The sequence below is a fragment of the Scatophagus argus genome, chromosome 8, assembly GCF_020382885.2.
Source record: "Scatophagus argus isolate fScaArg1 chromosome 8, fScaArg1.pri, whole genome shotgun sequence".
In the NCBI taxonomy this organism is placed as follows: domain Eukaryota; kingdom Metazoa; phylum Chordata; class Actinopteri; family Scatophagidae; genus Scatophagus; species Scatophagus argus.
The window spans coordinates 7,781,530-7,792,238 of record NC_058500.1 but is presented as its reverse complement, the minus strand read 5'-3'; positions in this window follow the sequence as shown (position 1 = coordinate 7,792,238).

The window sequence follows — 10,709 nt, the reverse complement described above, 5'->3', positions numbered from 1 at the left end:
CATGCACTCATGTGAACAGGAAAAATATGCAAAACTCCTTCAGTTCAGGATTCATATGTTTGAAGGTATTCTTCCTATGCACATACACAGCTAGATATTATATGTTAACAGCCTTTTCAGTATTTTACCGGAGCACAACATAGGTAGCCAGTCTTCTGCAGTCAGGAAACATTAACTTTAAGTAGTACTGTACCAGTACTGTACAATATCCCAATAAGACAATTTTACAAACAAAAGTGTTTTCTATATTGTTTACTTATTCTTGTCAGATTCCGGTGGTCTTGTTTGCATCTGGGAAAACTTACAACGCAATACAATTTCTGGCAGTATTTCCACCTTGAGGTGAGAATTTGCTGTCTCCTCAGTAACCTCTGGCTGATAGCAATAGTTGGGAATTAAGGAGAAACTTAACCTCAGCCCTGGTTTGGATTTGATCCTGCATAAGCTCCCACTGCTCATATCAACGTGGGTACACATATGTAGGAATGTATTTACGCATATTTCAGAACCATTCCTATGAATTATGCATATGGTTGTGCAGTATTAGGGCACTGCCAATAATGCAGCACTTTACTCTATAACTAAGTGAAGCTAAGTGTCTGGCTGGTTTTCCTGTCAACACTGTCTTCAACTTCTGCACCTGAAGATGAGAATTATATTTAGAAACATAGCAGATGTACTACAAGATGGAGTGCAGATAAGATAAACACTAAAAAATTTGGATGACCTTGGATGGTTATAAATTTGGATGATTACATTTACACAATAAAACTGTAAACAGGTTGTCTCTCTCTCTTGAAGCCTTTTTTTACCTTGCTATGATCACCATTATTCATTAAGCGTTATACGAATGGTTAATCAGCAATTAAGCTAATTAATGCATAAATTAGTGAAGGCTTCAACACTATATAGACAAAAGTATTGGGAGAGACCTCTTCATGATAGAATTCAGGCGTGGTATGGAACTTCAGGAGTTTGGTGAGCCCCCCTTACCTCCACTGAGGTTGGACAATGCTATGCATCCATTCCATTTTCTATTTCAGCATGACAGTGCACAAAGCAAGGTCCATAAAGACATGGTTGGATGAGTTTGGTGTAGAAGTAGACCTCAACCCCATCAAACACCTTTGGGATGAACTGCAAAGGAGATTTTGAGCCAGACCTTTTTGTCCAACATCAGCGCCTGACCTCACAAATACTTTACTGCAAATTCCCACAGCAACACTCTTCCTTCCACCCAGCCTTCCCAGAAGAGTGGAGTCTGTTATAGCTGCAAAACTGTCTATGTATTAGGAATGCAATGTCATTAAAGTACCTGTTGGTGTAAAGTTCAAGTGTTTCAATACTTTTGTCTACATAGTGTACATAAACACATTTGCTCCAACGACATGTTGGCAATATTAATATGAACAATAGGCTTAAAGAACTGAAGGGTTACAGCAAAGGTGCAGCAAGCCCTCTATAACCTAGACAGATGCTCAACACTAATAGAGTTGTTTAAAAATGAGTTATATGTTGTTTTTGAGCTCCTGTGTTGGTAACAGTGTGTCTCCACACACAGAAACACACAGAAATTGAGATGACATACTCTCACATGTTCACAACAAGCTTAGTTTTGTAGTGTGAAAGCAGGCAGGCCAGACGTGCATGGGGTCAATACTTTGTCTCATTGTTGTGCTTGTGGTGTGATTAACCTGTCTGGCACCTGTAACTCTGGATGTACTCAGGTCAGTGACACTGTTGGCAGGGATTGTTAACCCAGCTGGTGTCTGTGACTCCAGCTACTTAATGTCTGAACTTGGATCAGTTCGACTTATTAGTGCATGGCAGCCCACCTGGGAAGTTGAACTTAGGTCAGTTGGACAGTTAATAACAGACTAAAGACACATTTCCCCCTGATATCATGTAGCCCTGAAAGTTAGTTTGACCCCATACAGTGCACTCTATGTGTAGACAACCAGCCTGGAATTCCATCCATCCTTTCAACCATTTTCTGTACTGCTTCATCCACCAGGGTCGCTGGGGGGACTGGAGGCTATCCCAGCTGACAATGAGCAACACACCCCGGACTGGCAGCCAGTCAGTCACAGGGTCAACACACAAAGACAGACAATCATGCACACTCACAAACTCACACCTGGGGGTAATGTAGAGTAGCCAATTAACTTAATGTGCATGTTTTTGGGACTGTGGGAGAAAGCCAGAGTGCCTGGAGAAAACCCACGCAGGCACCGGGCGAACACGCATGCTCAGAAATGCTCAGAAATGCCCAGTCCCAGACTCGAATCCGAACCCTCTTGTGCTAACCACTGCACCGCTACAGCCTGGAATTCCTAGTATTTAATGCGCACAGCACTTTTTTGAGACCAGAAGACAAACTGGACTCTTGTTGAACTTGCAATGCAATGCACACACACAGACTATAAACACACAAGTTGTGTAAAGAGAAAGACTGCTGGAGATGTGAATGACTGAAGATGATGCTGTAAAAATATATGAACTCTGTATTTGTAAGTACAAATACTGTGCATGCGTTTGTGTGCATAAATTACACATAAATTCAAGATCTTAATAAAATCTTTCTGCAGAAGAATCCACTCTCTCCTCTGGAGTTTACCCCAACTTCATAATAAGGGCATGAATGTTAAGTAGCATATCAAATATAGCATTGATATTTGCTTATTACTTTTTAATATGTTGTTACTTTATGAATAAAACATGAGTCACCCAACCCGTAGAATAAATGTTACTTCATAATGATATCTTTATGTATTCATGCACAAAGAACAAACTACATTAAAGCAACACGCTACAAGGACACATAGCGTTAGAGATAAAAATGTGTAACTTAGATACTGCAACTATTTTGAAAAGACAGAGTTTAACAGATCATATCTGGCTTTTGCAAGTGCAGGCATTTTTATGACTTAATTTCTGCAAGCACTCAATGTGAAAGAGTTGCTTGCACAGAAAATCGCCAACAAACTCTGACAAGAAGTTTTCAGCTCAGTGTTATGCATTAGGCTTCTGTGGCTGAAATATTTTTGTATGCGTAGCTGACTGAAGAAAAAAAAAAAGACATCAAAGAAACATTTCTGATCCAAAGGTGAAGAACACATGCTTGATGTCTTTAATGGATATTATCTGCAGTCCTCTTGAAAATTATTTTCCTTTTGATTGTTTAAATTTCAGCTATGTAAAACCTGTTCATTGTTTGCTTTTACAAATCTTTTCACATGAAATTCTATATTTTTGCTGCGATCATAAAGTCTAATATTACAAGTCTTTCATTTATGTAAAAGGACTTTCTTTCATGGAAGCAAGAATATGAGAATGGATTTTAAAAGCTGAACAAACTATATGCAGAATGCTATAGCATGTGAACAGACAAAAGCTGTAATTAATAATTAAGGTAAATACAGACACAAGGCACATTCATTCTCACCCAAAGAAGTTATGAAGAGTTTGTCAAGGTCTAAATCCATACAAGTCTTTCTTCTTTTTACTCTTTTCTAAAAGCAACGTGTGTGCTCCTTCCACCATTAAATTCAGTAATGTCATTTATGTCATTTTATGAAAGGAAATTTCAAGTTTAATTCTTTCTTTCTTTAACATTCAATTTGCGTCGACACAGTCATGGTCAAAAGACTGAAATGACTGAAATCAGTCTTCTAATGTGCCCTGATCTTGCCAATTGTATTATTAACAGGCTTCATTGCATTTTCACAAGAACTACTAAAAACACTACAATTCTATGGTGCTTTAGAGTTGTTGATGAAGTATTTTGTCTACATCAGAGCAAAAGCATTTTATCCTTGAATGCAGCATAAAATCACTCAAAGTTTTATGATGAAGAAAGACAGATTAAATAATTAACAGAGAGACAGAAAAAAGACGGACAAAAACAGGCAATCAAAGTTTGCATAATTGAGCAAAAGACTAGAACTGTGAACTGTGATCTGACACTATACTGCTTATAAATGTTTCACGTCTGAAGCCAGCTCTCCCTTCTGGTATTGTTAGAAATACTGTTATGATAAAAAGACAGCAAATCATTAACATGTTTTTGCATCATCCTTCGAGAGTATACACATAATACTTGCTCCAATTTGGAGTTAAATGTGCCAAATATTTGCACAGGCAATAAATCTATCCCACACATCTATATCACAGCCCTCAAAGATACAGAGTAAAATGGCACTTTAAGTGTCTATTCAAGGTTTTTCTGAAAACTTGAATAAAGAATGAACTTACACACTGCAAGTAGAAAAGCCATATACTTCTAACATTTGCTTGAGATATGAGCTTTCTACAGGTTCTCATAACAAAAGTAGGGAGAGATTATGTCGTCTCAGCAGTACATGTTGTATAAGGGCTTGTCCCTCCATAATGGTTCGTCCTCTTCCTCCTCATCAGTGCCAGGTTTCTGCTGCCTGAGGTATTCACTTAGCAGTTCATCTCTGGGGGGCATCTTCCTGATGTATTCCTGGATCTTTGTTGTTTCTTCCTGGACAGTGGCTCTGACTATCACTAGCCCTCAGCCTACCTCATTCCGCTTTGTGCACAGTCTCAGGGTTTTGAAGTGAAGTGAAACACTCTATGCATCATGAGGAGCTTCCTTGTTTTGTTATCAATGCCCTCTATCTCCTCCTTCCTCCAAGTTATTATGCCAGTGGGTTGTCTGATGACTGGTAGGCTGTATGTGTTGATGGCCCCAACCTTATTCTTACCATTCAGATGACTTTTCAGGACCTGCCTCACTCTGTAGGTATCTGAAAGCACCTGAACTTCCTTGCAGCCTCCTTGTGGCTCCTATTTGCCTGTGAGAAGCCAAAGTATTTGTAACTGTCCTGAACATCTATAATGTTGCCTTCTGGTCATTCAGCTCCCTCCATTCTGAACATCTTCCTCTTTGTTACCATCCAACCACACTTCTCTAGTCCAAATGACATTCCAGTGTCATTGCTGTAGATCCTGGTGATGTGGATCAGCGAGTCAATGTCTTGTTCACTCTTGTCATACAGCTTGATGTCATCCATGTAGAGAAGATGGCTGCCCCACTTTGGAACCAGTCTGAGGGAATTCAGGCCTATGCAGAACAGCAGCGGGGATAGTGCATCACCTTCCACAGACACACACACGCACAGATGTCAGCACACACATATATGTATATATAAATACACACAGAAAAAATATCTTAGTTTAATACCCTGAGATACAGGAGACCTTAAACTACACTTGATGAATGCACTTGATGACGCACAAGTGACAAGTGGGCAGAGAAAAGAAAAACTTCAAGCACTCTCGAGGAGAAAAGGTATGTTAAAAGCATTTATTTAATCAAGCAATTTTAGTTAAAAACACAGACAAGTTCTAACCTCTCAAGACCTTCATCAGTTCACAAAAGAATAAAGCTTTTCTGAGGCTTTATTTTCCATAAAATTTGAGACCATAATGCTAAGGTTAAGGCTGACTTGAAACAAGAGACAAAACCTGAACCTAAAGGCTAATCAATTTGATCAATTCCAATTCTCACAAGGTGGACCAGCAAGAAAGGGATTGAAATCTGGTTAATCCTAATCTAGTTCTAACTAATCTAATTCTAATCTAAGGTTTTGAAATATCGTGGCTTTAGTTGCACATCTTGCAACCAAAACAACGGTCAATGTGTCGGTCAAAGAGGTCCATCCAAATCAGAATGCAAATGGCCTAAATCAAAACTGGAAGTTTTCTACCTCTAGCTAGAATTTTAACTAAAACCAGAAAATTTGACCATATTGCACCAATTTCAGCTTGACTTCATTGACTTCCGATCCACGTCTGATCAGACTTTTAGATGCTTCCGATGACCTCAAAAACTCCAAATGGGCACGCCCCTTCATAACAGTCTGATCTCCTTAAACCTTTTAAATATTCTGTCCTGTGCGCTACACTCTCAGAATACAGGGCTGCTTCTTAGAGTTAAGAAGTCAGCTGGCTGCAGGGCCTTTTCCTAACATGCCCCTTTCCTCTGGAATCACCTCCTTGCTGACATCCCACTGACTCTGCCTTTAAATTTCAACATACAACTCACCTCTTCAGGTTAACTTTCTGTTAGTTGCTTTTTTCATTAATCACCTTGAACCAGTTAGCATTATCCTTTCAGTGGGTCAGTCTCAATCTCAATGAATCTATTACACCCTTCCCTTTCTTCGGATCATCAGCTTTCCTGAGACCTTTGTCTTTCCTTTAGCTGCTGGTGCCTCATTTCAAATGTTTACATCTCAGTCTTTATCCTCCAGGAGATCCACTGCTTGTTTCTCTCTCTCCAAGGGTGTTCATTTCCTTTTTCCTTTCTGCTTGAGCTTTGCTTTGTGTGAGTCCTGGAAGAGGGATTCCTCTTCTGTTAACATTTTTTTGGATGGGAGTATTCCACTATCTAAAACAAGGATCTGAGGATAGAGTGTGTTGTATGTTGTACAGATTGTAAAGACCCTTGGGGCAAATTTGTAAATTGAAATTGATTTGACTATGTATCGACTTGTATCTGTCATTGATACAGTAAGATATGAGAAAAAGTTTACTATGTCATACTGATGATGTTCAACTGATCTTGATTCTAGAGACAGAGTGAAAGAGAGTGCGAAAGTGGAGGTGGTGAGTGTGGGAGACAGGTGGGCGGTGGGTGAGGGTGCTTTGATGTCAGGAATATGTCTTTGAAGCCTGTTAGCTTTGTAATGTGCTTTAAACGTTTCCATACCTGAGCAGAATTTTTAGTTCTTCCACTCTTCCTCCTGCTGGTGCCTAACCCCAATGTCAAGAACAAATTCCCATAAGTCCTGTGATCCCACAGGATGTGACAATAGTAAGAGTAAACAGGCAAAATTATATCTTCATGGTGATGTTCAGAGGAAGTCAATTTGTCACTGAACTCTAAGCTATCTCCTCCTTTCACTACCCTCTCCTGTCTTATCAGATCTCTCTGTCTTGTAGTCCCAGGTTTCAGCATACACCAACAGCAAAACAAGATACTTCATTTCTGACACATTTGCAGCTGAAAAGCACCATAACACGTTGCAGTGTCTGTGCCCCCCCCCCCCCCCCATCATGACCTAAACTAAATAAGTGTCACACCTGAGGCACAGGGACCACGAAGAGCACTAATCGACGGATGCTGGGCTGTTCTACACAAAGTGCTCCAGTATGACAGTCCATTCCCCTTGTAATTACTGCATCTTGGTTGGGATCATTAAATATTCATCCACCATCAGCTGGGAGCTGCTCCAACTCTGCTAAACCAGTGGCATCTCTTTTCACATACAGATTGGCGATGCACCCTTTTCGTTTGCATTCCCCTGTTCTCTTATTCACATTTAAACTTTTCACTTTTGGTTTTTGACAACAATTTTGAATCTTTCAATACAACTTCATGTTGATTTCAACCTTTCTAGATGTTCCCATTTTTTGTAATTTTGTGTGTTATTCTTTAAGGTCATTAGTGTATCTGTTCACAAGTGCATATACAGAACATTATGCAAAATGATTTATTCGGCACACTTAAATCATATTAAATATTTAATCAGTTAACAATCTGCAGAGGGGAAAAACAGATGCTATTGTGATGTTGCAGTCAGACATGAAGAGGAGAGGGGAGATAAGGTATGAATGTTGACAAACATTAAGGCAGCTTTCCTACATGAATCACACAGCAGCAAAATGTGAGAGGGAGCTGAAAATCGCCACTGTCCCACAGGATTAAGTCTGAGTATTACCACAGCATGGGTACCATTTAGGTTAAATCTGTGTGAGGGAGGTGCATTTAATATGAGAGATGGGTCAATTCAATATACTCAGCTTTATTACTCCTGTGTGTCTTTAAAAAAACAAACCGAACGCCTACAGTATAAGCCAGGGGACAACCGGAAGTTAAAGGTCAAAATTGTATTTTGGAAAATTGCAAATTCTAACCCACAATACTGCATAGAACATTCAGAAATCCACTGATCTCTTCTGACAGTGAATGAGCTACCGAAGTGATATTACCCTCTCATTTTTAAACCATCTAACCACACTGTAGTTACAAAATATAGTTTCTTTTTTTCTGCTTTTTGTTCATACTGTTTAGAGTTAATTTGTTTGACTAAACATTTACAGCATTTATTATGAAAAAATATGGGGATTTTATAAACCCATGTAGCAGACTTAATGCTATAAAGATGTGCTATATTTCATGGTCAACTCTTGAAAGCTAAGCCATTAAAAATAAAAGTGACAGTATTGTCTACCATTAGCTGTTAATTACTTGATGTTGAGACAAAGGTGAGACAGCTTTACTTCAGCAAATTGAACACTAATTGGTGCCCTTCAAAACTCATGTTTATTTATAAATCCTTTAATCACAAACAAGGACTAACTGGTCAAGCCCACTTAAGTAATTAACAGTATCTTACAAAACAAAATGATACAACGGAGCATGTTCAGTTATTAGTTTAACTGTGAAAATGTGTACATGTGTTAGCCTGAGAAAAATATTTTTAATATACTTTACAGGGAAATCACAGTTATTGACCTTGTAAACTGGTATGCTTACGAGTAGCTCAGTTGGAACTTGTTTGTGGATTTTGCTCATGTAATGCACCAGCATGCACCAGCATTAATATCAAGCTTGTAGCTTGATATGATCATTCTGATGCAACATTGCAGAATGTGGTTGTTGACTTCACTCAAAATTTTGGGTTTACTTTTGGGTCAATTAGCAGCGCATCCCATAGATGAGGTTGTCAGCTAGTTGGAAGGCTGCTCCGTCCATGTGTGGTTCACAGTGAAATATCCCAGCATGTTCATTCTTGTCATTAAATTTTTTGATCGCATTCTTCCGTTTCTGTTTTTTGTTTATTGCCACTGACTGATTAGAGCATAAAACACGGTAGCAGTGAGGGATAACTGTTCCCTTATCATAGACATCATATCCTTATCATCGACATCGTTATTTACTAAATGACAAATGGGACTGAATCTTCTGTACCATACTGTTAAAGCAGCTGGATTGTTATACAACTCACTGAGCACAGTTGACAGGCTTGAGGCCAGTGATTTGTATTAACCACAGGTTTATGAAAGGCTGACACTTATAAACTTAATAATACAATAATTTTGCATTTTTTAAAATTATTTATAAAAAAATTATAAATATTTAAACAGCTGTAACACAAACAGTGTTTACATTTAAATGCAACACCATGCTGGGAGTATGGTAGTAGTTTGGTGTCAGCTGTCCCTGAAACAGAAATTAATAGATTAGTTCAGAACATATCATAAGACTCAAGATCAGGTACGAAGACTCAAGCCAAATGATGGAAAAATTACGTTTTACTTGGTTATAAGAATAAGTCAAAGGCAGAAAGTCACAAGCTTTTTGGAGCTGATAGCTCGGTAACAGAATAACACCAATGCAATGCACAAAAATGGATTTTGTAATAGGCTTACTTAAAGACCTTGGCTACATAATAGGTTTATTCGTATGCATCAAACCACTCTCAGTTAATAAGAACACAATTGTGGCAGCGGCCTACGTCAACTCACAGCGGGATAAATACAGCTGCACTGACAAAGGTATAAAAGGTCACGACAAGAACACGGCCTGACAGCTGACACAACACAAACAAAATAATATAATGCAAATAAGAATGACTTGAACTTGCTGTTTGTAGGTTTATTCAAACAAGCCCATGCTCTTGTAGTCCTCAGCCTTGGTCTCTAGTCTTTAACCATCTATGAGACTGGCCAGAGCTGAAAGTCAGCCATGACAACTGAGTGTATGTTTTTAAAAGTTAAGACTGGGATTATTTTATCTTTTAATCGTAGTCACCAGACCAGTGGCATTCGAAATAAATAAAAAGGTATTTCCTGAACTGAATGGACATTGTGTATGTGTACATCATATATATATATATATATATACTGTTCAGCCACAGTGTGATATTGCAACATGTATGAAGGTGCTGGAGCTGCAATACCAGAAGACTCACAAATGTGCGTTGAGAAAAATGGGCCTGCCAGTAACTCCAAAGTTGTCTTATTTACATATTGCATCTTTTTAACTGGCTCACTACAGGCAAGCCTATATTGAACAATCAGTTGATTTTGTTCTGAAGTGGAGGTAAACCCTGCAGCTTCACAGTTAGAGCAATGCTTTGCCAGTGTTGCTGAGTCCAGTCACTGGTGCATAAAACATTGGCTGGTTGCTTGTTAGATGCTTGTTAAAACCATAATGTCTCATTTTCTATTTCCACAAGTGTTAAATAATGAATATGTGACATGTGGGTGGAGGAGCCAAAAAGTCACCTTTGACAAAGCTGGTGTGTAAGTACTGTAAGGAGTAATGGGACTAAGGTTACCAGACAGCCCACTACAGTAACAACATTGACTGCCACATATTGATTTTCTTTTCTTTTCTTTTCTTTTTTTACTTTTTAAAATGAGCAAAATCACACTTTACTGTATAGCTGCATGTATCACATCGACTCTCTCAGCCACCCCTTGCTCTGTACTCTTTCTCTCTCTTACTCTCTCTTTCTCTTTCTCTCTGCTGGTTGACTGCTTACGCAAGTGGATAATGTAAATTTTATTTCGTGAACTCTGATGTTGATTTTTTGCTCCCTCAATCCAGATGAATACAGAAACTCCTTTTTTTTTTCTAACTCAAAAGGGCTAGTCCAAAAGAGACACAA